Source organism: Aethina tumida, chromosome 8 (assembly GCF_024364675.1).
Source record: "Aethina tumida isolate Nest 87 chromosome 8, icAetTumi1.1, whole genome shotgun sequence".
NCBI lineage: Eukaryota > Metazoa > Arthropoda > Insecta > Coleoptera > Nitidulidae > Aethina > Aethina tumida.
Genome location: NC_065442.1, coordinates 5,097,377 through 5,125,279, shown reverse-complemented (window position 1 = coordinate 5,125,279; position 27,903 = coordinate 5,097,377). Strand labels below are relative to the sequence as shown.

The 27,903-nt window shown below is 31.0% G+C and overlaps 1 long non-coding RNA gene across 1 annotated transcript; it reads right to left on the bottom strand.

Moving 5' to 3' along the window:
• Positions 1-18,865: 18,865 nt before the first annotated feature.
• On the bottom strand, positions 18,866-23,137 carry LOC126266365 (uncharacterized). Its single transcript, XR_007548770.1, has 5 exons — positions 23,068-23,137; positions 22,690-22,780; positions 22,031-22,120; positions 20,550-20,634; positions 18,866-18,954 (listed from the first exon to the last, which is right to left on the bottom strand). It is a non-coding gene; the product is annotated as an uncharacterized LOC126266365 (long non-coding RNA).
• Between the last annotated feature and the right edge of the window lie 4,766 nt (positions 23,138-27,903).

Genomic DNA, 27,903 nt, shown 5'->3' with positions numbered 1-27,903 from the left:
TCGTTAACTCTTTTCCATCCTTGTGGAATCTTCGGATAGAACACAGAACACCCAAGAAGTACCAACCTCTTACTAAAAATGGGAAACAACACTGGACAATAAATTGATTTGTAGTGTTTAAATTAGTCAATAGATGTCGCCTTTATAGTTTTCTGTATTTGACATTTGACAAAATTGGCGGGAATAGTTTCAAATTTAAATTAATTGGTATATTATTGAGTGAATTGTGAGAAATAAAACAAGCTATGGAATTAAAACATTTTTATTACAAATTATTTATTGTACATTATAAATATACATCAGTCCTCTGTATACTTCATATTATATATAACAAAAATAAATAAATAATTACAAATACAACACAATAAATTTCTTCAACAACATAAAAATAAATAATTCGTATTAAAATTCAAATTAGACAATGAACTTCCAAAAACATTAAAATTAAGATCTCTGGACGTTGAAGGAATAGATTGACTAGAATTCAAATTAGACAATGGATTTTCAAAAACATTAAAATTAAGATCCCTGGAAGTGGAAGGAATATAAGAATGAAAAAGTAATGGTGACAAAGGAACTATTTTAGGTTTAAGGCGACGAATTTTTTAGTGAAAAACATGACATGTTTTGATAGAAGGATTAATATTACAAATTGACAAATTGAACGCCATACTAAATTTAATTTAGAATTGGAAGGTAGCTTAAAAACGATTTATTATTAAAATAAGAATTATGAACATCACTATAATATGTATTGAAACATAATATAATATATATTGAAACACATTTTGACACAGTAACCAGACAGAGATTGAGGCTGAGAACTCATGGCTGAATTTTATAAAATTATAAAATAAAATCGCAGAAAAAAATTCTGTATTTTAATAAACTACCTAATTCCCATTGATCGAACCTTCCCAATCTAGTTGGAACCTAGAATACCCACTTTTAATAATATATATAATAAGATTAACATACCTAAAAAGTGCAGAGTTTATTCTGGTTAAATCATTGGTCCGGCAGACTATTTAACCTACAAAATAATATTAATTTAATCAACAGATAAGAAAAAGTATATTAATATATAAAGCATCTTATTCAAATTTGAGGTTATTTTATTTCTAATATGATTGTAATGTAAAGTAAACATCTTAAGTACTAAATTATTGAATTAAAAAGCATAGGATCCAAGTATGATTTAATTTATTAAGAAATATAAGAAATAACTTACCTAAAACAAAAATTTTAAACAATTTTATTCATTAGCTCTTTTCCATCCTCCCGGCGTCTTCGGACAGAAGCCCGCGCCATATTTAAATACTGCGTAGCTATTGGTCAAAAAATTAACGAACAAATCTGGTTAAATAGCCATTACCAATTGTCATACCAACATTATAAACAACATATCAATTTTAGAAAACGAGTGTAACTTCGGGAACATTCGGCTGTTTCCATTCGGTCCTATTCTCTTGCCCCCCCATGGGATAGAAGACAAGCGTGCAATATTTAAAATACTGCGCTGTGATTGGCCAAAAAAGGATACCAAAACAGATCTAGTTAAATAAGCATTACCAACCGTCATACCAACATTATAAATAACATGTTGCCATTTAATTTTATTACAGATATCTTTTTTTAAATCATTCTAAATGAGTGGGAAATGTTCTAATATTCAAATTTTATTATTATAGATTAGGTTCCCTTCATTCTATAGAAAAATAAAACAATTATATAATTGATATAAACTTTATTATACATATAGAACTTAAATTAGGTTTTATTTTTACTATTTTATTTATGTTAATTTAATTAAATTGATTGCAACAAAACAAGTTACATAATTGGGTAATCATCAGGAAATATATGAGAAATTGTTAAGTAAATTTTATTAATTTATTCATATTAGTAGAACCCTCCTTTACAGATGTGCTAACTGTGGTGGCGATCACAGCGGCAAATACAGGGGCTGCCCTAAGGCCCCAAGGCCTAAACCCATGACAGAGGGTCCATCCCCTCCTAGACCATCATATCCCCCCTCTAAAGCTGTGAAGCCATGCTCCGTTGAGCCTGGAAAATCGTTCGCGGCTGTGGTCGCCAATGTTGCAAGGTCCTCCACCTCGGCCGCCCCTAATGTAAGCCAGCCCCTGATCCAGGCGCAACCCCAATCAACATCTCCCCTGGATCAGGTGTTGGCCATCCTTGCTAGCATGCAGGAGCAATTTTCTAGCAATATCACCCAGCTAGCAAGGGCACTTCCCCTGCTGGCCGCTTCTGCTGTGTTCCAATAAAGTGATGACTTGTAAGGTTGTCAGCTGGAATGCTAGGGGAGTGAGACATCACTCCCTGGAGATCACTGAGTTTTTGAGAGACTTTGAAGCCGATGTCGTTTGTCTGCAGGAGACATTCCTAAAACCGGACATGGGATTCTTTATCCCAGGATACTCTATCCTCCGGGCTGATCGTTTTCCTGGAGCAGGTGGAGGGGTTGGCATTCTGATCCGGAACTCCATCAGGCACCAGAGGATCGATACGTCCCTCTTTCTGGGGGAGTCGATTGGTGTCGACCGACTGAGAGAGTTTCCCGACTCAATCTCCCGTCCATCCTGCATCCCAACTGTCGTACAGTCATTGCTGGGGACTTCAACAGTAAGCACACAGCGTGGGGTTGTGTAAAATCTAACACCAACGGCGGTTTCCTGCTGCGGGCGTCACTGGACTACCGGTTCTCGGTGGAAACCACCGAGACGCCAAACCACTTCCCTGATAGTCCCTCATGCCGACCTGATATCCTTTCTATTTTCCTCTGCAAAAACATCACAGAGGTGCCGGAGGTCATTAACCACCGGGTGTTGTCTTCGGACCACAACCCGATCTCCCTGGCCCTTAACGAGAATTGTTGCTAGTTGGAGCCTCGTAAGAGGAAAACCAACTGGTTGCAATTCCGTTATTTAATGGAAACCACCGATTTGCGGTGCAGGATTTTGAACTCTGAAAGGGATAAAGACGGTGAAGTGGATAGGCTGTCAAATGACATCCTGACAGCCTTAGAACGGTCGACGCATGCTTGCCCTAACATCTGCAAGCAGCAAAGTCTTCCTGGCGAGGTTGTCACCCTCATCAGGAAGAAAAACCGTAGCAGGAAACTTTGGCAGCGTACTCGGGACCCCTTCATCAAGGCCCGGTACAACGCCCTAAGCCGTGAAGTCCGGGCCTGCCTGCTTGAACTCCGGAGCTCCTCGTTCCAGGAGTTCATAGCAGAGGCCGAACTCCATCCTCGTCGGACCTGGAAAGTCATAAGGTCTATCCGAGGGAGGCGTATGCGCTATCCGCACCTTGTTCATGATGGCATCAAAGTCGTCCTGGACAAGGATAAAGCGGAAGTGTTTGCGGACTCCCTTGAGCGGCAATGCTCTCCAAACGCGTAGAGCACAACTCCATCAGCCGTCAGGTGGACTCTATGTCTTTCCCAAAACCTGATAGTGACATTCTTCCTACTTCTCCCAGCGAAGTCAGTGGTATCTTTAAAGCCCTCAATAACCGGAAAAGTCCCGGCCCAGACACCATCCCCAATGTGGCCCTTAGGAAGCTTGCTACCATTCAGGTGGTAATGCTTACTAACATTATAAATGCGATGCTCCGTCTCCACTACTTCCCGTCGCATGGAAGGTGGCGACGGTAGTGTCCATTTTAAAACCCAACAAACCTGTCCACCTTGCTAGCAGTTATCGTCCCATTAGCCTCCTTTCTTCGCTAAGCAAGGTGGCGGAGCAGGTTATTCGGACTCGGCTTGAGGAATTTATGGCTGACCAGCACATCCTGCCGAACGCTCAGTTTTGATTTCGTCGAGGCCATGGTACCGGTCATCAGCTTTTGCGAGTGACCGAGGACATGGCTGGAAGGCGTAACAAGGGGCAGCATGGTACCATGTTGCTCCTTGATGTCAAGCAGGCGTTTGACAGGGTCTGGCGCGCTGGTCTAATACACAAACTGGCTTCGTTAAACTTTCCTTCTTATCTGATCGGCACTATCCGCTCTTTCCTTTCCAACCGCTCCTTTCGTTCCAGGGTTGGAAGCGAGTTCTCTTCTTCGAGAACTATTACCGCTGGTGTCCCGCAAGGCTCCAAACTATCTCCTACTCTCTTCAATCTCTATTGTAGCGACATGCCATCTTGTCCTAGAGTTACTATGGCAATGTATGCCGATGACGTTGCCTTAATTAGCTCCCACAGATGTATAGTTTATGCGGGGATCCATATTAGGAACTTCCTGCCTAAACTGCACTGTTGGTACTCTCGATGGAGATTGGAGATCAATCCTAAATTCGAAGCTATCTTCTTCTCAAATCGACGAAGGTTGCCACCTAAATTCCATATCAATGATCACCAAGTTGAGTGGAGTCCCAGCGCCAAGTACCTGGGTGTCATACTTGACAAGAAACTCAGTTTCTCTCGCCAGGTCGCTTTGGTAAAGGAGAAAGCTCTAGCAGCCTTTGTTGCTTTGAAATCTTTCTTCCTTTCTAAACGTCTTTCCTCTTCAGTTAAGCTGCGTGTTTTTAACGCGACAGTCCACTCTCTCTTCACCTATGCTCTTCCTATATGGGGCACCGCCGCCCCTTGGCTCATTAGGTCCCTGCAAGAGACCTACATGAGGCTAGTGAGGTCGGCCCTTGGTGTCCCATACTATATTCGTAACAGACAAGTCTGTTTCAAATACAACATTTCCTCTCTTTTGGAGCTACGGCGCAAACATGCCCTCAATCTCCGGAGATCTATCTTTCAACACTAATCCGGAGATTGCATGCTTGCATGACATCCAACCCTGTGAATCTGACAGATGCAAGAGACCTTGTCTCTTGGCTGTCTAGACCTCTGCGTCTCTTTGGGACATCTTTTCTTTAGTATGTGGCGATTAGCTGCGAACCTCTTTAATTTTTTTCCTTCTCTCTATTTTCCTAAACCTATCTGGTTATACTCTTAGGCCATGATCTTCGGATCGGTGCTCGGAAAGGGGTTTTTAGTCGGTTAGTCCGACACTGCCTTCGACTTCCACCAGAAGGCGTCTTGTAGATTTTCTCCTCTTGAGCCAATAAAAAAAACCCTCCCTTAAGAAATAAAAGTTGTTAATTAAATAAAAGTTTTATTAATAAAAAAAAAGTATATAAATGGTTCAAAAAATATCAAAAATTGGTAAGTTAATTAAAAGAAAAAGTGAATATATTAAGTGGTATAAATTTTTAAATAAAAATATTTTATTTTTTTTATATAATGTTTAGTACTAAACTATGATGATATAGATTTGCCAATTAAATTGAAAGATATTCCAAAATTTCAACAATTAAACATCATTTCGGTTAATATTTTTACATGTGGGAAAGAGGAAGTTGTGCCAGTTTGTTTAACTGAATTTAAATTTTTAACAACAATTAATTTGTTAATGTTTAACATTAATTAAAAATATATCACGTATTTTTTGTGTGGAGGGAGCTCTGATTTAGCACATTCAAAATTTTAATGTGACAGATGTTTAACCCATATTTACTCACAACAAAATTTGAACAAGCACTTTTACTTAGTGTAGAAAAATGAATAAAACAAAAATTTCCTTTCCATAAAATGATGACATCACAAATTCATTAATTTTTCAAATTATAGACATAAGGAAAAGGTGCCGTTTGTAATTTATGCTGATATCGAAAGTATATTAGAAAAATGCGAAGAAAAGTATATTTCATTTACAAAACACATTAATAATTTCAATATTCAGTTTAGATTTATGTTTAGTTTGGATAAATTATAAGAAAAATATAAAAAGTTTTTATACTACTGATGAACAATTCAATTTACTATGACGAAAAAGTATATTCCCATATGATTATGTTGACTCTTGGAATAAACTTAATGAATCAAAATTACCTGAAACGAATCATTTTTATGGTGAATTTAGAAATAAAAATATTAATAACACCCCATATGATTCAGATGTTGGTTATATATTAGAAGTGGATTTAGTATATCCTGTAAAACTTTATCATTTACATAAAGACTTACCTTTATGTCCAGAACTTTTGATACCACCCATAACATCTTCAAAAAACCCTAAATTAGTAACAACTTTATATGATATGAAAAAATGTGTCATTTATTATAGAAATTTAAAACAGGTACTAAGTTTGGGTATCCAACTGAAAAAAATTTTGAAATTTAACCAATCCTCTGGTTGAAAACCTACATAGATTTTTAAAAATACAAATTTACGAAAAATTTGTAAAATTAAATTTGAATTCTTTTTTAAATTGATGTTTTCGGTAAAACCATGGAAAACATTCGGAAATATAAAGAAGACAAACTTGTAACCCAATGGTTGCCTGTATTTCCAAATTGAATTTTTACAGTTTAACAATTTTCGATAATAATATAGTTATTATTGAAATGAAAAAGTTAAACCCCATCATCTGAAAGAATATATCAGATCCTTTTACAATCTGGTTTATTACACAAAATGACAATCCTAAAATACCCACCATTTATCATCCACATTATAAAATCATACCTCAAAGACACATAATTGCAAAAATACAAAACAAAACCTAAGATCCAATTAAAATAGATGCGGGACTCCCCCAAGGGAGCGTCCTAAGCCCGACACTTTTCAACATCTACATCTCGGACCTTCCGAACCATACAGAAACGACTATAACCCAATTCGCTGACGACACGGCCACAATAACTTCCGAACAAAACATAAAAATTACCAACAAAATAACACTAATATCCAAGTACTTCCATAAATGGAAGTTAAAGCTAAATCCTGAAAAGACAACTATCACCTACTTCGTAAAACAAGGAAAAAAGAAAAACCACACTCAGACGCCAAAACTACAAGGAGGATATATCCAAGAAAAAACTCAGGTTAAGTATCTTGGCGTCACCCTAAACAACCATCTGAAATTTGTGAGTCAAAATCTATACTCACTGATAAGCTGAAAAACGGAGCTGAACAAAAATAGCAAAATAACATTATATAAAACAGCTATAAACCCAATTGCAATGTACCCAAATTAACCGCATACAAAGCATGCAAAACAAATTGCTACGACAGAACTTAAATAAGCCAAAACGTACTTACCTGGGAAGAGTCCACAAAGTTGTTTTAGTTGTTTTCAATAATTTCTTTAAACATGTGTATTTTCGTTTCTATCCTTAAAATGTACGTTGGATTAAATAAACTTAAAGTACTGATCTACTGACCTTAAGTTTCACTTCTTTCGTATCAGATTCACTTTGTATGTATGTATGTCAATTTGATCATTCGTTTATCATGAGAAAACTATAACATTCATGGGAATCTCCTTTGGTCCATCGTCCACGATTGAAATAAAAAATAATATTGAATATATTGAAATTAATAAAGGAAAATATAGTTGGTCTTTTTTATTTTAAAAAAATGCTTTTCTCTTTATTTTATTAATACAATTGTGGTAATATTAATATTTACTCAAAATAAAAAAACGTTGTTGGATATAATTTGTCATAGGTCCAATCACCTGATCTAAATCCTATCGAAAACTTGTGGCACGTCGTGAAGATAGCTCTGAGGAGTAAAAGCGTCACTAATAAAGAAGCCCTCTTGTTCCTGGTGGAGGAAGCATGAAATTCAATTCCCCAGGAAGCGTGCCAAAGCTGATAGACTCAAAGGCTCGTCGATGTTTGACAGTTATTAAAAATAGAGACTAAGTAAAACAACTAAGTACTAAATACATTAAAGAAATACATTCAAACAAATACATTTCTGGCAATTCTAAAATTGTCCTTATTTGTTTTTTTCACATGAAAATTTAAATAACTTTGTAAATCAATTATTTTTCTTTTTTTTCTTCTTAAAGGAATTGAAAACATTGGTTTAATTTGCATTTTTTCTGTACACCGACAAGTGTCCTTATTATTTTTCACAGCACTGTATATATGTAATATTGTATTTATTGTATTTTTAGTCACAATACTTACTTTGAAATAAATGGATAAATAAATTTTCAGCAGGTCCTATTAATTTTGTATTTATGGAACCATGTCTTTGATTAATAAAATATTTATGATTATATATTTTTTAAATTTTAATCAAATTAGTTTAATTTTAATTCTATAAATAAGTAGAGTTGTCCTGAGAAAACCAAACTAACATTCTTGCAGCTTCCAATGCTTCATTGTCCACTATTAAAATCAATTAAATAACCATTGCAATTTATTGAGAACCTACACTACTCTTAGTAAAAAAACATTTTAACGTTAATTTTTTGTATTTTTAAAAAAATACTGTTACACCTAGTAAGAATCACTTTGTTTTCAATGGAATTTGAAATATTGTTAAAATCTGATTTAATTTTGTTGGCGATACGCATTTAATATTAAATACTTTTGGGATACTTAATGAATTTATTTAACTAAAATAAATATAAATCAGTACATACTTTATCTGTTTACTATCGGGTTCCCTTCAATGTAGTAAAGAGTATTTTTAATAATATAACATAAAATTAATATAATTTAATTACTATATACACGTAAGTTGATATTTGTACTAATTACATATCACAGACAGGTTAAATATAATTTATAAATTGAAATAATGCATTTGTTGAAAACTATTTTGTAAGTTAGTAATTAGTTTAATAAAAATATTGAACAAACCAATTTTTAAATTAGTGTTGTATTATTAATTAAATGTTAAGTAATATAATGTTTAAAATGTTGAAATGAGAGAACATTCACAGAAACTTCATGACAATGAAATTAACATATGTACTGATTACAAACCATTGGCAAACTAAATATAATCAATTGCATGAATATTAATTTACGGTTACCAAAATAAATATAAAATTTGTACAGTTACCTTCATCCCCAAAGATAAATGTGTTTTGTTAAATTAAATAAACGTATGTGTTTATAATTATGTTTGTTATATATTTAAATATAATTATTACTAGTTGTTAAATTAAGTGCCATTAATTAAACAAAAAATTGTTAATTGTTTTCTAGTTCTGTTTCTTTGTTTAAAATGAAATATTTGAAATATATTTTAAAAATCATACGAAGCACTTTCTCATCATAATCAAATAAAAAATGGGTTCTAACCTTCAATAATACACTTTGCAGAAATTCTTTTTCAAAGCCTCCAGCTTGATAGATATATCTTTGCCAATTCCTCCGTATTCCTAATTTAGGGCGCCTGGGGGAGTTTCAGATGGGGTGGATTGAATGATGAAAACACGACTCTTAGTCACTAAAGTTTTATGCACCAACACATGATCCTTGGTTTTCCTTAGTTTCAAACTACAATGCATAAATTAAAATACGAACAAAAAATACACAAACAGAAACACTCACCATGACCGGGACAAATATATCATACAGTATACTATCAGTATCCCAAGGGAAGACGAAGTAAAACCTGGAAAATTAACCAAGTTCCCCAACTATCCTCGTGGTTGATTCGATGACGATTGACACTAGTTATATATACAGTACGGTATATTAACAGATAATTACAGTATAATTAATATTCAGGAAGGTATAAAGGGCTAATAAATTTTGTTTCACTACATTTGACTCTCCTCAACTCGGAAGCTGCAGTACGAGATGTAACTTTCCAAAATGTAGCTACACGGGATGACCCTTAACAACTCTTATAATAACATAAACAAATTTTAAAAACAAAATACAACATCAAGGATTTCATTCACCTGGAGACACTGTAGTTTCATATATGAAGACAACAAAGGGTGTATTCTTTTAATCGGCAAATAGCAACATAAAAGATTAAAGCATATAGATGTTCGCTACAATTTTGTTAAAGATTTGTTTGATCAAATTGACATATGTAAACACTAAAAATCAAATCTGGAACGTACTCATAAAGCCTTTGCCCCAAGATGCATTTATTAAGCATCGTGAAAAATTGGGGGTCTTCGAAATTAAGTAAACTTTAAAAATTTATTTGTGTAACATTCCTTAACTATATTTATCATAAATCGATATCAATTGAGGGGGAATGTTGAGACAGCAATTAATATCTCAACAATATGACATTCAGCCGATGAAAAGGTAAGTAATATATATTATTATTATTATTATAAATCGCTGGTAACTTACTAAATTAAAATATTTACAGAGAACACCAATTCAATTGGAGAGATTGTGGGATAAGGTTAAGAGGAAAAAAAGGAGTGAATTGGCGCAGGAAAAGCGGGAATTAATGGCTGAAGGCGGTGAAGGAGTATCATTGTCTTCAAAACCTCAGACAGAAATTGATAATGTCCTCTCTCATATGGATTACGAAATTTCAAATCCATATGACTCCGACGGCTTAATTTTAAGTCAAATTTCGAAAGGTATGTAAATTATTTATATTTATTTAATTAAATTATATTAAAATAATTTTAGAAGATGGGGCAACTTGTAGTTCGAGTAGCGAAATTTCCAAAGACTGTGAAACACCAACAGAAAGTGGTGTTGGATCATCCAGTAGGAAACATACAGGTAATTTATTAATAAACTCATTGTTTTTAGGTAAATTTTAAATAAATTGTTTTTTCACGCCGAGGACTATCAACAAAAAAGAACTTATAAACTTTTAACAAATGAACAACTGAAGTTCATTGAACAGGAGAATAAAGAACTTCAAGAAATAATTAAAGTACGCTTAAGCGATGCGAAATTAAAAGAGGAAGTGGCTTGGTACAGGTTGGAGAGGCAAAAATAAAAGTGGAGTAGGCCACACACAGTTTAGTTAAATTGTTAGTAGAGGAGACAACGTTCAGGATGGAGGAGGCGAGGTTGAGGTTGGAGGAGGCAAAATGTAGGCTAGATAAAAAATAGTAAATTAATGAAATAAAAATAAAAATTAATAATATGTATTTTATTTTCTAAATCATCACTAAAAGTACATTCATATTTATATTTATTTATATTAATATAATATTTCGGAAATCCGAAAAGTATAATTTAGTTAAAATAAATTAAATTTAATTTATGTAATTTAAATAAATTTGAATCCAAACATTATGGGAATTTCCCTTAATGAGCAGAAAATGAGACAAAAATATTAAAGTTTTATCTTAAACTCTTTGTTAGTTAGTTTATAAATTGCTTTTTGTAACTACATTCGATTAGCATTTGTAACTGCATTCTATTCTATTCTAGCAACGCAATTCATTCTTTTAAAACCGTTAAAATCATTTAATATGTTAATTGTATTAATTGTATTTGTTTAAAGTTAAATAAATAATTTTTAAAAATAAGAACAACCGTTATGATTCCCAAAAAAATTGGCGACGAGGATGAGATATCTTCAACAATAGCCCGAAGAAGATCATAGGCAATCTACTCAAGCAACTTTTGGTGGAAAAATCCTTTAAGAAAAGAAATCTCACATAACTTTAAAATGTTCACAATACAGTAAGTCCTTTATCATTCCTTATTTTTGTTAGTAAGTGATATAGTTTATTTGTATTCGATTTATTTTATTATTATTTTATAACAATGCCTAATATAACTGGTGAAGAAATACCTACGTACAAATTAAGAGAATTATTTTCACTTATGGCAAAATATGATGGTGATTCTATTAAGTGCTTTTATAAATTCATGTGATACTTCTTCAGATTTATGTGAAGGAAACCAAGATGTATTATTAACAGTTCATATTAAGAATAAATTGCGAGGTCGTGCATCTCAATTAATCAATTTTAGAAATATTAGTACTTGGGAAGAAATTAAGATATTATTAAATACTCATTTTGGAGATATTCGTGATTTAAATTCATTAATACATGATTTAAATAAAATAAAAACAGGGACAAAATGATAGTAATTAACCAAATTAGATAAATTTAATAAAATTAGGCTAAACACTGAATATTATTCAGATAGAAATAAAAGAAACCTAGATCCATCAGATGGTGAATATTATTACAAATGTATTAACCAAATAGAACGAGATGAAAACATATTGAAAATTTAATGAAAAATCAGATATTAATTACTACTTCAACAATCCGAAATTTTAAAAATTCAAAAACTCCAAATTAATGAAAAAACATTTTACACAAAGATATAAAATTATTGGCATCATGCTTTCAAATATAACTGATAATATGAATTTATTCGAAGTAAAAATTAAAGTCTTTGTGAACAATTACTTGAATGACCATTTTATTAATGAAGTACCTAATAATATCCTAAATAGCTTAACTTTTGCGAAAATGAATATTGTGCACCCTTCTGTGACACAACCTATGGATCTTTTAGGAGAACTTTCAAAAATAAAATCAGAACTTAAAAAGGATATCTTACCTTCAGATAATACTCAAGAAAATATATCAAAATTTTTAAATATAATAAAATTAGACGCATATCAATCAAAATCTAAAGTAATATTTGTTCTAAATATTCCTAGAGTTCAAATTGACTCGTTTAAACTATATCGTTTATTTTCCTTACCTTTAGAGGATTCGCGGACTAATCTTTTTCAGACCATTTTAAACTCCCATAAAAATCCCATTACCTCAGACTTCGGCAATATGCAATTATAAATGTTGCTGGAGAACTGGTGGAGTAGATTTTGAATTAAAAATAGATTTTAATTTCATAAATCAAGAGTAAATAAAAAACGAAAATTTTGAAACAACAAATAAGACACTTAACAATCAAAGTGTAAATCATTTGGCATTGACAAACAAATATTGTCAAACTTATAAACGTTTATCAAGACAACTTGGTACATTTTTATCAAAAATATAAAGAAATCGAAACTTAGTCATTCTTATCAAGAATATAGAGAATAGAAAGTTTAAAACTCCATAATGAATATACGATCAAATGCTGAACCAAGAAATGAAACTTAATAAATATTCCGAGAGAAAACTAAGTTGTCAATTTTCTCTGTATTAATTAAATCCACAAATAATATGCAGTAGTTTACAGAAACTTCGTGTCAAGGAACCTTCTGCATAACAATTATTTAAAAATTTGTGGGATTTATCTGAACCTGTTGCTGAAGAACTGATGGAGTTCATCTCGAAATAAAAATAGATTTTATTTTCATAAATCATGTGTAAATAAAAAACGAAAATTTTGAAACAACAAATAAAACACTTAACAATCAAACTGAAAATCATTTGGCATTGACAAACAAGTATTGTCAAATTTATAAACGTTTATCAAGACAACTTGGTACATTTTTATCAAAAATATAAAGAAATCGAAACTTAGTCATTCTTATCAAAAATATAGAGAAATGGAAAGATTATAACTCCGTAATGAATATACCATCAAATGCTGCACCGAGGGATGAAACTTACTACATATTCCGAGAGAAACCTAAATTGTGATTTATTTCTGGATTAATTAAACCCGCAAAGAATATCCAGTGGTTTAGGGAAACTTCGTGTCAAGGAACCTTCTGCACAACAATTATTTAAAAATTTGTGGAAATTATCCGAACCTGTTGCTGGAGAACTGATGGAGTTCATCTCGAAATAAAAATAGATTTTATTTTCATAAATCATGTGTAAATAGAAAACGAAAATTTTGAAACAACAATTAAAACACTTAACAATCAAATTGAAAATCACCATTTGACATTGACAAACAACTAGCGACAAACGTCTAAACGTTTGTCAAGACAAATTAGTACATTTTTATTAAGAATAGAAAAAACAGACAGAAACTTTATATCTCCATAATGAATAAAGAATCAAATACTGAACCAATGGATGAAACATACTAAATATTCCGAAAGAAAACTAAATTGTGAATTATCTCCGGATTAATTAAACCCACAAAGAATATCCAGTGGTTTACAGAAAGTTCGTGTCAAGAAACCTTCTGCACAACAATTATTTAAAAATTTGTGGGATTTATCCGAACCTGTTACCGGAGAAGTGGTGGAGTACATCTCGAATTAAAAATAGATTTTAATTTCATAAATCGTGTGTAAATAAAAAATAAAAATTTTGAAACAACAAATAAAACAATTAACAATCAAATTGAAAATCACCATTTGCCATTGACAAACAACTACCGACAAACGTCTAAACGTTTGTCAAGACAAATTAGTACATTTTTATTAAGAATAGAAAAAAAACAGGCAGAAACTTTATATCTCCATAATGAATAAAGAATCAAATGCTGAACCAAGGGATAAAACTTACTAAATATTTCTAGAGGGGAGTAAATTGTGATTTATTTCTGGATTAACTAACTGAACTTGGTACATTTTTATCAAAAATATAAAGAAATCGAAACTTAGTCATTCTTATCAAGAATATAGAGAAATAGAAAGTTTAAAATTCCATAATGAATATACAATCAAATGCTGACCTTACTAAATATTCCGAGAGAAAACTAAATTGTCAATTATCTCTGGATTAATTAAACCCACAAAGAATATCCAGTAGTTTACAGAAAGTTCGTGTCAAGGAACCTTCTGCACAACAAATTTGTGAGATTTATCCAAATCTATTGCTGTGGTCCAAGTATAGTCCCCCTTCAAATACTTGGCCCACCGTTTTGGTTCAACCGGAATCAACAAGCCGTCCGTCTGCAAATTGCAGTACTGGTGCGTTGCGCTACAGCGGGCCCCACTTAAGCCGGACCAGAAGATTGCACTGCTGAGGGAGTTTCTGATACCCAAAGTTCTTTACGGCCGTCATAACACCAAGACGACAGGCACCCTTCTTAAAGACGTGGATAGGACCATCAATGCCGCGGTGAAGATCCTCCACTTACAGCTGGCTGACGACGTCCCGTCGGCCCACAAATGGTACGAGGCCATTATCGGAGACCCCATGTCAAAAGGGGTCGAGAATTGTTCCGGCGACCGATCCAGTTGGTCCTGGGTCACTAATTGACCCAACGGATGGACGGGAAGTAATTTCGTTAGAGCCATCCATCTCAGGACCAACACATTGCCTACCGTGGGGATTCCATCCAACCCCGTGGATAGGCATATACGTCGAGGAGGTTGTAAACGCATCGAGTCGCTACCGCACGTACTCCAGGCCTGCCCTTATGTCCACTTCCAGAGGATCCGGAGGCACAACGTGGTAGTGACGAAGGTTTTAAACGTTTATCAAAGACAGAGTACTATATTTTCACAAATAAATAAAAGAAAATAAAACGGCAGAAGACTGCCCAATCCAGAGAACATTACCAGTGACGGAAATGAAGCGGTATGGACAAAGTTGTGGGATCCAGAACAAAATAAAATTGTTAACGGACATGATGAAAAAAAAAATTTCTATGGAAGGACAGTGAAGACTGGATCTGTTACGGTAAAAGTAGATATTGCGGCAAATGTACATATTTTCCGGTAAATGTGCACATTTGCTTCCTCGTTTGAGTAATGTGCATTCAACTATCATTTACAATTTCAAATAAGGGAAACATAAATTGAATTCACAATGACCATGTCGTTTGGGTAAATGTGAGCATACAAAATACATTAGAAATTAATGCCATAGTACTGAAGATTTCTGGATAGAATTTAAGATATTTAGAGAAATAAGACTCAGGTAAGTTAAAATTATCATAATTATAGATTTAAAATTTTAATTTTTCTATAAAAAAATATTTTTTTAGTTAGAATTTTTGAAAAACAATGGAACAAAAAGAAAAATTTAAAAACCAACTAGAACAGATTGTATCACAAAAAAGAACAAAAATAATATTTATTTAAACCAGCATCAGTATGAAAAAATATTATTGGAATTTTGATAGCTTCATCCGCGGACGACTTAGTGTCAATGGAGGACAGTCGGAAGAAGGTGCCTTTAATGCTGCACGACGTTGTAGCCTTCTTCCGAGGACGTGGGATGAGGCTTAACCCGGGGAAGTCAACATCGATTTCGGCTCTACCGACACATGGAAACAAGAAACCGCTTCCCGCTGAGAAGCCCGTCTTCATGGCGGACTCCAAGAAGATTCCTGTGGTCCAAGTATTGTCCACCTTCAAATACTTGGCCCACCGTTTTGGTCCAACCGGAATCAACAAGCCGTCCGTCTGCAAATTGCAGTACTGGTGCGTTGCGCTACAACGGGCCCCACTTAAGCCGGACCAGAAGATTGCACTGCTGAGGGAGTTCCTGATACCCAAAGTTTTTTACGGCCGGCAGAACACCAAGACAACAGGCACCCTTCATAAAGACGCGGATAGGACCATCAATGCCGCGGTGAAGATCCTCCACTTACAGCTGGCTGGCGACGTCCCGTCGGCCTCTAAATGGCACGAGGCCATTGTCGGAGGCCCCATGTCAAAAGGGGTCGAGAATTGTTCTGACGACCGATCCAGTAGGTTCTGGGTCACTAATCGACATGTCCACTTCGAGAGGATCCGGAGGCACATCGCGGTAATGATGAAGGTGACCGACCACACCAGACATATTGGATGGCAGGCCGAGGTGGAGCCGCAGACAACTTAAATGTACTACAAAAAAATAAAAGAAAATAAAACGGCAGAAAACTGCCCAATTCAGAGAACATTACCAGTGACGGAAATGAAGCGGAATGGACAAAGTTGTGGGACCCAGAACAAAATAAAATATGTTCAACTGATGAAAAATAGAGCTTTTCATGAGGGTATAAAGCAAACTCCCTATGAAGCTTTATTCGGAATAAGAATGAAATTGGGTTTGAAAACATCAAATTTACCTATGAAATCTATTGAACAGCTGGAAACAGAAGAAAAGTTAGAGCAATTACTAGAAGGAGAACACACAGCCAATTCACCACACAGCAAAGTCGCAGGAAACGATGAATTTTACATTAAAACGTTAGACATAATTTTGGATGATGGTTTATTATGCAACCAAATTCAAGATAAAGATGGAAGTTTTGAGCTAAATTCTGTTTTAAACGGTTTTAAAAGATGTATATTTGCCGGGAAATGTACACATTTTACACTCCCAAGAGTGTACATTTACCGTAACAGATACACTTCAAAAGAAAAACTTACTAAATATTCCGAGAGCGAACTAAATCGTGAATTATCTCTGGATTAATTATTCAAGAATTATTAATGGAACGAAAAATATGTATCAAAGATGATAAACACCATCACCTCGATTCGTCCGATCTGAAAAATTTGGAAAATACTCGAAAATTTGAAACTATCATCTACATATTCAACGAGAACATCACCTGTAACATCTACAACAAACGATTCACAAAGTTGTTCAAGTGCATCGTGCATCTAGTGAAAATAGATAGAAGTTTTGGAATTATTTGAAGCACGAAATAATAAATAAATAACGACACCATGAAAGAATACCTTCAGTAGTCATAGACAGCTCAAATAAATCAATTTAATTGAGCAATTTCAAACCTGAAGGAAATGTTATGACAAATTAACAACCGTCACTACTACACAACCAGTAATAATAGTCAACTTAACATACTACAATGTTTATGGAGCAGCAGGTTATAAACCTTAAATTGACTAAATTGTATATTACGATTTTATACATGTACAAAAATTATTTATTTATTGAAATTAAAACTATAGATGAAGACAACTGGAAGAATACGTCCTATCACTTTTCATAATACCTGAAACAAAATTAAATAATAGTTTAACAATATATTAAAAAAGTTATTATACTAAGAATAAAAGCTAGTTTATCATCCAATAGAGAAACCGGAACTACAAATTTATTTCTTAACTTAAATAAAAAATGTTCTGATCATTGGGGATAATAAAAATAAGTAAAGAGATTTATATTTTTCAAAATAATCGTAAAATTCTTCAGATTACCCAATTTAGGTTCTATTGATTTACATGCATATGTTACTATTGACTTTCATCCCTTGCTCTTGTGGTTATGTTTTACCACTAAAATCAACCGAAAATAGAATATTTGCCATTATCTTGGTGATAGGCTGTTCAATTCACTTGAATTACTGACACTCGAAAAATGAAAAAATGACACAAATAAAATTAAATAACACATTAACAACATTCAATCACCACATTTATATAATGGAGAAAAAAACATAGTATTTTATACAACAGTGTTATTTGAATTCAAATTTTTATCAAGAACTATTTTAGTTATTTTATTATATTTCAATATATATTCTTGCTCATTTAATTATAATTATTAATCATACTGTTAAAATTTATTCAATAAAGACACCAACACGAAAATTTTTGTGAGATACTCAACAAAGTGTTTTTATATTTTAATATACTTAAATTAAAAGGAAATATTCAAGAGACTTTATACTTTGTCGTGAAGTTTACTCAAACGTCTTTTTATATATCAATTTGATAATTAATTTGTCCTGAAAAATTAGAACCTTGTGACAGCCTTCACTATATTCATTCATCGGTGAAACAATGAAAATTAATTAGAATAGAAATATAGATAGAATTTAATGACAATTATCAATTATTTTATTTTATTGGGTATCTTAAACATACACAACATCAGCAAAGGGAAATGAAAAAATACTAATTGAAGTAATCTATTGCTACATGTATAGATTATTACTACATTAATATATTTTAGTCATAATGAGATGATTGAGAATTATAGTTCAATATTGTTTTGTGTAACTCACTTTAAATATTCTTATCTCAAACATAAGAGAAAAGATAAAACTGGTACAAATCTATTTGGAGGCTGCAAAAACGAAAATGTAATTAAATTTTTAATATTAATTCTCATATTTCACAAAGCATATATTTAAAACCACAGTGAAAATTAAGTAGATTCATTGAAAAAGAATTACTATTCATAATCAGTTTACATTCAATGTTCAAAACACAAATACTTTAGTTACTCATGTGACAAGATGGATACAGACCTTTTAGATTTATTTGAAGATTGATAAACAATGGATTGTTTCACACTAAATGTAAACCATCAACCATCATCAATTTTTCAATCATCATCACCTAAAACAAAGTTAAAATCATAACTGGAACAAATCTATCAATTTATACATTTGAAATTTTTTACATAACATTTATTAAATGGTACAGACTGTGGTTACTATATATTAAAAAATGCAAAACAGTATTCAACTGACTTTACACTTCAGTTTGAAGTTTACTTAAACATCAATTTGATCATTTATCTTAAGAAAACTAAAACTTTATGACAGCCTTCAGCATCTTCATCAATCAGAGGAACTCAAAATTACTGATGGTACTAATATTTCACAAATTTTGTTTTTAATTTTTATTTTGGTGACTATTTTTTTTTTTACTAATTATTTATATTCAATATTTTAGAATTCACACTTGGTTGTAAAATCTGTGATTATATTATTTTGGTTTTAAACGTTTCCCTTTTATTTGTTTTGTATTAAATACTTATTAAAATTCATTTTTCACTTAATTGTCAACAATTATGGAAACCACAAAATATTCAATTTTTTTTGTAAAATAACATTAATTGTCCATACATGATGTCACCGTTTGTAAATACATAAAAAACATGAAATTAGTGAAATAGTAAAACTAAAGTTTACATACTACATTCTGATATGACTGATGAAGTTTATTTAAGATTTATTTCAACAATAGAACTATTCATTTGTAAATAAAAAAATGACGGTTATAGATTCTGCCAATAGAAGTAAAAACTTAGTTCATTTTGTTCTAAAAAAGATACAATAGGCTTATGGTAACTAAAGTAAGAAATGAAAATGTTTGATTCAAATTTATCTAAGTAACGCGTAAAAATGGCATCGATTGTCGTTATATATTTTATAGTACTGTAACTGTAACTCACCCCCTAATCCCGAGATTTTATTCTTAAGGTCTAGTTTTCGGGTACTTCTTGAAACGCCGGCAGACACAGAGTTTGTTGGTCTAGTAACTGAGGTTACCAGCCAAATCAACAACTTTTTTCTTTTGTCTGAATTTAGAAACTAAGTATATTCAGACAAAAGAAGGACGAACAACAGAAACAAAAAGCGTCACTATCAACACGATTCTCTGGTTACTAACCAAACTTTGAACAATTGATGAACGAGTATGTAGGTGAGGCGATCTCATAAGATTTTCTCCAACCAAAAAGTGCCCAACGCAGCTAAAGAAGTTTTCACTTCAATTAGGACTAAAGAATGTAAGCAAAGAGAATTGAAAAAACTAATTGTAAACTGTTGCTACATTAATATATTAATCAACATATTTTAGTCATAGTATGGTACCAAATTAATAAATAAATGCATTGCAAATATGAAATAATTTTACTAGCCTGAACTCAGCATTCTTATAAATTGTTAAATTAAACACAGAATGAGAGTAAATAAAAACAACTGCTGATAGTAATGGTCAAAATCACTTTGCATTCATTCGGTGTAACTGGTAGAATTCTGATTTATATCTACTTATTCTGATACAAAAAAGTAGAGGACCTTATGACAGAAGTTTAATATTAAGATACCATAACTGTATAAGTATATTAATGAGAATATTGATTGGGAATTATATTTCAATATTGTTTTGTGTAAATTCCATGAATAAAATGAATGTATACTTACCATAAACATTTTGGTTTCAGATTTATTTGAATATTGATAAGCCACATAGAGATGAACATCTGTTTAGTTCTTCAGGCATTGATATCTAAAATAAAAGAAAACAGATACAATCTATCTGAAAACAGCAAAAACAAAAATGTAATTAAAACATTCCATTTTTAACATTATTTGATATATTTCACGTAACATTTATTAAATATAAAACAGTGTAAATTAAGTAAATTAAACAATAAGCATTGAAACTAAAAAATTATATTATATAAAAAAGTTATATTGGAATATTTGCCTTCTAATTAAAATAAAGTAAATTACAAATAAAAAATCAAATAGACATGGATACATCTTACTTTTTGACACAAGTAAAAATTAAAGAGAATGATTGCATGAGTATTAGATTTCAATATTACTCTAAAGCAACTCAAAATGAAGACTGATCAATTGTCAATAAAAACAATAAAGGAACATATAGAAATTTCATAATGAAAAAAGTTTTATTTATTTAGTTAACTGTTTGGTATATTTTAGAATAAATATGTCTTTTTTAATTGAATATCCACTCAATCAAATATAAATACACATTAAGCTTTAATTCAAATAAAACTATAGATGTTGTTTCAATCTATTATATTCAAAGTCTTATTCACAATCATTATTTATAAAATTAAAAAAAAGAAACATGCTTACTCATACTCATTAAATATAATTTCATTTATAATATTCATTTTTATATTTTATAGATTCCTTCACCTTAGACAATAGTATCAAATAAAAATATTTCATTAATTTTGGAAACGTAACAAGTGGTTTTAAATTAAATGAAACAGTATATAACACATAAATATCCAAGAAAAAGCAAGTTTATCAACCAATGGAGAATGTGGAACAACAAATATAGCAATGAAATGTTATAAATTGTTATTGATAATGAACATCTGTTCACAGTAGTGGTCAAAAACATTCTGCATTCAGTATAACTTTGGACAATTCTGATTAATATCTGCCAAATCTGATACAAAAGAAGGTCCCTTGAGACAAGTTTAATATTAATATAGCATATGTGTAGATTAATACATTAATGAGAATATTGAATGAAAGCTAGTTCATTATCCAACAGAGAAATTAGAACATATAAAAGACTAGAGCTAAAGAATGTAAGCAAAGAGAAAAGAAAATAAACTAATTGGAATCTGTTGATTCATGTATAGAGTATTACATCAACATATTATAGTCATAGTATAGTGTCAAATTCACAAATGCATTACAAATAGAAAATAATTTTACTAGCTGTACTCAGCAATGCACCCTTATAAAATGTTATTGATGAAGATTCAACACACTATAAAACTAAGTGAGAATAACTGCTCAGTAGTGGACAAAATCACTTTGCATTCATTAAGTAGAACAGGCACAAGTCTGATTTATATCTAGTAATTCTGATACAAAAAAGAGGACCATAGCAAGCTAAATGAATGCACACTTACCATAGACATTTTGTTTCCAGATTTATTTGAATACTGATAAACACAGCCACATAGATGTGAACCTCAGTTTAGTTCTTCAGATATTTATATCTAAAACAAAAGAAAATGTCAAAACAGATACAATCTATTTGAAGAGTGCAAAACCAAAAATATTATTAAAGCATTCCATTTTTAACATTATTTGATATATTTCATGTTAACATGTATTAAATAGAACAGAGTAAATTAAGTATATTAAACAATAAACATTCAAACTAAAAAAGACCATTTTACATTTGGTGTTATATTGAAACATTTCTATAATAACTATCAAGTTCTAATTAAATACATGAATATGAAGTAACAAAAAAAAATCAAGTAGACATAGATACAGATTACCATTCGACATAATATTGATATAAAGTAGCAAAAGTGAAGATTAATGAGAATGATTGCATGAGTACAAGATTTCAATATTATATTTACATTTATACACAGTATTCTATAAAATCTACTTTTCAAAACATGATATTAATTTGTAAGTAATATGATAAGAAAAAATATGTATTTTTAATTTATTATACACTCAATAAAATATACACATACATATATATTAAGCTTTAATTCAAATAAAACTGTAGATTAACTGTTAAATTATAAAGAAAATGAAACATACTTACTCATACTCATTAAATATATTTTAATTTATAATATTCATTTTCATATTTTATAGATTCCTTCATATATATCCAAAGACAATCAACAGAGAATCTGGAACAAATACATCCATAAATTGTTACTGATAATAAACAACCGCTCACAGTAGTGGTGAAAAATATTCTGCATTCAGTATAATTTTGCACAATTCTGATTAACATCTGCCAGTTCTGATACAAAAGATGACCTTATGAGACAAGTTTAATATTGATATAGAATAAGGGTAATGAGAACATTGACTCACAATTGTATTTCAATATTTTTATGTGTAATGAATATACTATATATGGACAAATTCCATTAAATCATATAAGTAGCAAGTTAAATAAATATACACTAACCTTAAACATATTGTAAAGGTTGAGACTTTCATGACTATTATTTCCATATCTATAGTTGTTGGGGTTCACTAGGATGAGTGACTAGCATCTTCAGAGGTCTGATTTGATTCATGTCACTTGGATATCTGATTGACAACTAAATGACAACTTGGATAACTGATGTTCTAGAAATTTTGTTTAATTCATTGGCCATTCTCGTCTGCTTAGGGATTTTAGTGTCCATATTTTATTCAACTTCAATGCTTCATTCCTATTGAAGTTGTTTCCATATTTATGGATCCCAATTGCTTCCCTAATCATTCTCTTGTGATATTTGGTTGTCAAGGCAAGCAATTGTGTATCTTGGAATTTTATCTTGTGATTTCCATCTAACAGTGCATGTTTAGCTACAGCAGACTTCTCTGATTGTCCTAAGATGCAGTTATTGTTTGTTATTGTTGTTATGCAGTAATATTGAAGTAAATTACAAAGAGAAAATCAAGTATATCCTTCGACACCATATTAACATAAAAAAGAAAAAGTAAAGAGTAATGAGAATTATTGTTTGAGTAATAAATTTTAATATTAATCCTTAAATTACTAATATGACTATATAAATACACATACCTTTCACTTCCATTTAAATATTAACAAACATAATGGAATGGATTGTTTCGCAGATAACATAAATGTAAACCATCAATTAGTTTTTCAGTCATCATCACCTAAAACATAAAATTAAAATCATAACTGGAACAAATCTGTTAGTAAACTACAAAAACAATAATATAAGTAAAGCACAGGTACAACATGATGATGATTATTTGATTCTTTAAACATTGAATAATGCAAAACCTTTTACATTAATTACGTTGTTAAAATTAAACATACCAACCTGAATACAACTAAAATGTTGATTTTGTGACTTTGTATTCATCTCGTACTTATTGTCTGAGTAGATTTGAATTAGATTGATCAGCCCAAATGAGTTGTCACGATTTCGGTCTTATCACAACGTCTCCACCGAACACCTAAGTTTATGTGCAAGAGTTGCATTTTCAACAGAAATTTTCTTAAGAAGTTTCTTAGTTTATTATACTTTTTATAGTATTCAAATTCAATGAGTGGATTATTAAATAAATTCAAACCCTTTACAAAGTATGTTTCCATGTTGTCAGTTCTAGTATATAATTATTTTTTGGTTCACATTCATAATATTTAAAACTTCTAATATTAATCTTAATGGAATATATACACTAGACTGTTTCAAAAAAATCGACAATTTTTTTTTCTTATTTAAATCGAAAATCTTGTTGGAAATAGTAAAAAAAAATACTGTGAATGTTACAGCTCTTAATATTAATATTAAGAGGTGCCGCATCGTAAATTTTAATTTCCCGTTATATAAAATTTTCCCATTTCCAACAAGTTGATGGTTGCGTCAGAAAATGAGAAAAATGTCAAAATTTTAAATCAATCGAACTTTAATGTTAAATAACTTTTGAAAAAATGAATTTATCAAAAAACTGTAAGAGACATTTTTTGTAGAGCCTTAAATTTTCTATAAAAATCTGTTTTGATCATTTTGAAATATTATCTCTAACGAGAGTTAAAAAAATTTCAAAATCCAAAAATTGTCTATATAAGCCGACATACTGAGTTCGTTTATTTATTGATTTATGTGGGATGCTGATAAAAGTGTCGTGAACAACAAGAGTTTTTGTTTTCGTTTCCACAGCTGTGTTAGTCTTGCGTTTTCTACCTCTTTTGGGAACTCCTTCCAGTATATTACTTCTGTTAAAATTGGAAATCGTCCTTGAAATGACCGATTTGTTTAAATTTAAATCTACTGCAATTTTACTATGTTTTTCACCATTTCAGAACTTGTCTACAATTTGTTGTTTAATTTGAATCGTTAAATGGACACTTCTAGGCATTTTTAGCTTTTAGGAACGATGTCGGACACAGAAATAAATTATAAAATCAATTGTATTGAATATAGGGTTTGGTTGCTTTACTTATGAATCCCGTCCGAAATAAAATGTAGTGTAAAAACTACGTAAATGAAGATATCCGTATATAAATTGAGGTATGAAATGTTTAAGACACTTACTAATTATAAAATTAATTTAAATTAAAAAGGATTGTACTTTTAATAAACTGATTATGTTTTTTTTTAATTTGTTGCTCTACATATGAAGTATTGATATCTGAATTAATATTTAAAACCATCATAAAAACTAAACTAAAACTTTGTACGAAATAGTATATAGTTTTCTTGAATGCCAAAACCTGTATGAAAATAATTAAACATATATTACATTATAAAATAATATTTTTTACATATTTTACAAGTAGAAGAGTACAGGGTGGGATGTCTACCCACCTCAACTTCGACCAAATTAGTGGTATTTAAATAATTTGGTTGATAAAAACATTTATTATTATTATTATTATTATTATTAATTATAATTTTCCATTATTACATTATGTTTTTCTATCATTGGGGGTATTTGACACAAAACAAATCGACTGAACAACTAAATCTTTATATGGGACATTAATCATTAATATATTATTTTCGGATGTCTCCCGAAATAGTCGAAATTGAAAATGAGACTGATGTCGACGAAGAAAGAGATGACGTTGAAGAAATCGAAGAAGACTTTCAAGAAACTAAGCTAAATATTGTCGAAAACTCACCATCCGAGATTACAGAAAATGATAATGTTCCTCCTGCTGTAACACGACGTACAAAAATGAAGCCAGAAATACATAGACGCAAATTTTCCGTCCAAATGTCGTGTCTTGAGAGGGCAGTTAATAAGCTTCAAAGAATTGTAGAAGACAACAAGTATTCGGTAAACTGTCAGGATGAAAACGAATTTGATTTGTTTTGCAAAAGTCTGGCTGTACAATTGAAAAATATGCCCCTCAATCGAGCCCTTATTTGCCAAGAGAAATTACAAACAGTTATGACACAGGAGCGCCTTTCCCAAATGATGAACACGAATTCAGCAGATAATATTACGAGATAATACATTCAAATTGTCTGTCATACCCATCAAATTGCTGTACCTTCAATACAAAGTGTATCGGGTGACCAACTTGGTGTTGGCAATATTTGAAAAGGTACTAATAAAATAAATTAAGAAAAAATATTACTGAGGAAAAACCATGGAAAACGCTAGGTTAGGTTAGCCTGAGGAATAATTAAGATATTTGATTATTTATTTGCCATTTTTCTTAAAATATAATTGTGGTCCATCACATCAGAAAACATTCGTACATTTTATAAAGTGATTATATGTCGCTAGCGACTTGAAAAAAGCTTTAAATAAATATGAAACTTAAAAGTTAGGGAAAAGAAAGTTCTATATTTTATACTAGGGTATAGAAGTTATAGGACACATTACTATTTATTGTTAATTAAAAAATGCACCTTCTCTACAAAAATATTTTATATTTTATTTAGAATATTTATAGTATATTTTCTCTTAAATTATTTACTTTGGAGCTAAAATAATAAAGAAGTGTGGCTGGTCACAGAAAGAGCACACATTAAAAAATATATGTTTATTAATTAATTTAAACGTAATAATACAAATCGTTAATATTTTATGTGTTTGATTCAATCAAATATTTGAATTTAAGCACAATTCATCTAAATTTAATGATTATTGTCATTTTAATTGAGACTACACATCATTACACAAGTTTTCAGTTGGATTTAGATCTGGACCTGACGCTGACCAATCGAGAATCTCAACATGACTTTGAACAACAAGGGTTGCATACTTCGCATTATTATCATATATAACACTCCATTTAACTGGTAAATTTCGTTGGCAAATGGGTCCATGATATGTCTCATGATGTCTATATAAATGAAACGGTCCATTTCATAAATAATTTTTTGAAATGGACCTATACCATACCAAGAAAAATTAATCTCAAATATTCCTTCACGGTGTTTCAAAGTTTTTTTAGAGTATCCGGGGTCCAAACTTTTATTAGGAGGACGATGAATGTATTTTTTACCAGTTGATACTATTCTTTTGAGCACGAATTCATTACTATTTGCCAGAACTCTGAAGAATATATTTTTGTGCAAACTTCTAGACTTATCTGACAATTCTTTCTTGATACCAATGGGTTCTTTACTGAAATAAACTCTTGCACCTATTGTTCATTGTGTCGTCTGTTGAGTGTTCTACTAGATACACTGTTATTATAGGACAGAATTCATTTTTTATCTGTCTAGAAGAAAAAAAAGATTTCCTTCACTGATTCTTCCAATTTGTCTCTCTGTTAAAACATTTTTTTATTATATATTCAACTGAGTATGTTTTATATTTGTTAATATATATTGTAAACCATTTTTTGGAAGCATCTTAAGGTTTTAGTAATGTCAGCAATATTTAGATCTTGATGTTTTATGTTAATTATTATTTCCAACTTCCCTGAGTTTCTTTTTTATCACTCGGAGTGAAAATATTTAATAAAATAAATCCTATTAAGAATAAATTCTTACTATTAAAAGTATTTTTAAATAATGACACAAAACGTAAATGTATTTGAATTTGTTTTTTTATTCAATCAAATCAGACTAATATATGTGTTAAACGTAATATCTCTATTGTATATTGAAATATAATTTCAATACAGACTGGAAGAAATTTAAACTAAATTTTTTTATATTCTATTTTTGTAGCAAATTTTCTCAAATTTAAGAATCAAATATCTTAAATGCATCTTTAATTTGTAATTTATATGACCAAAAATATTATTTTACAATAAATAATTTAAAATATTATATTATTTATAATTATTACTATTTCTACAATAAATAGTATT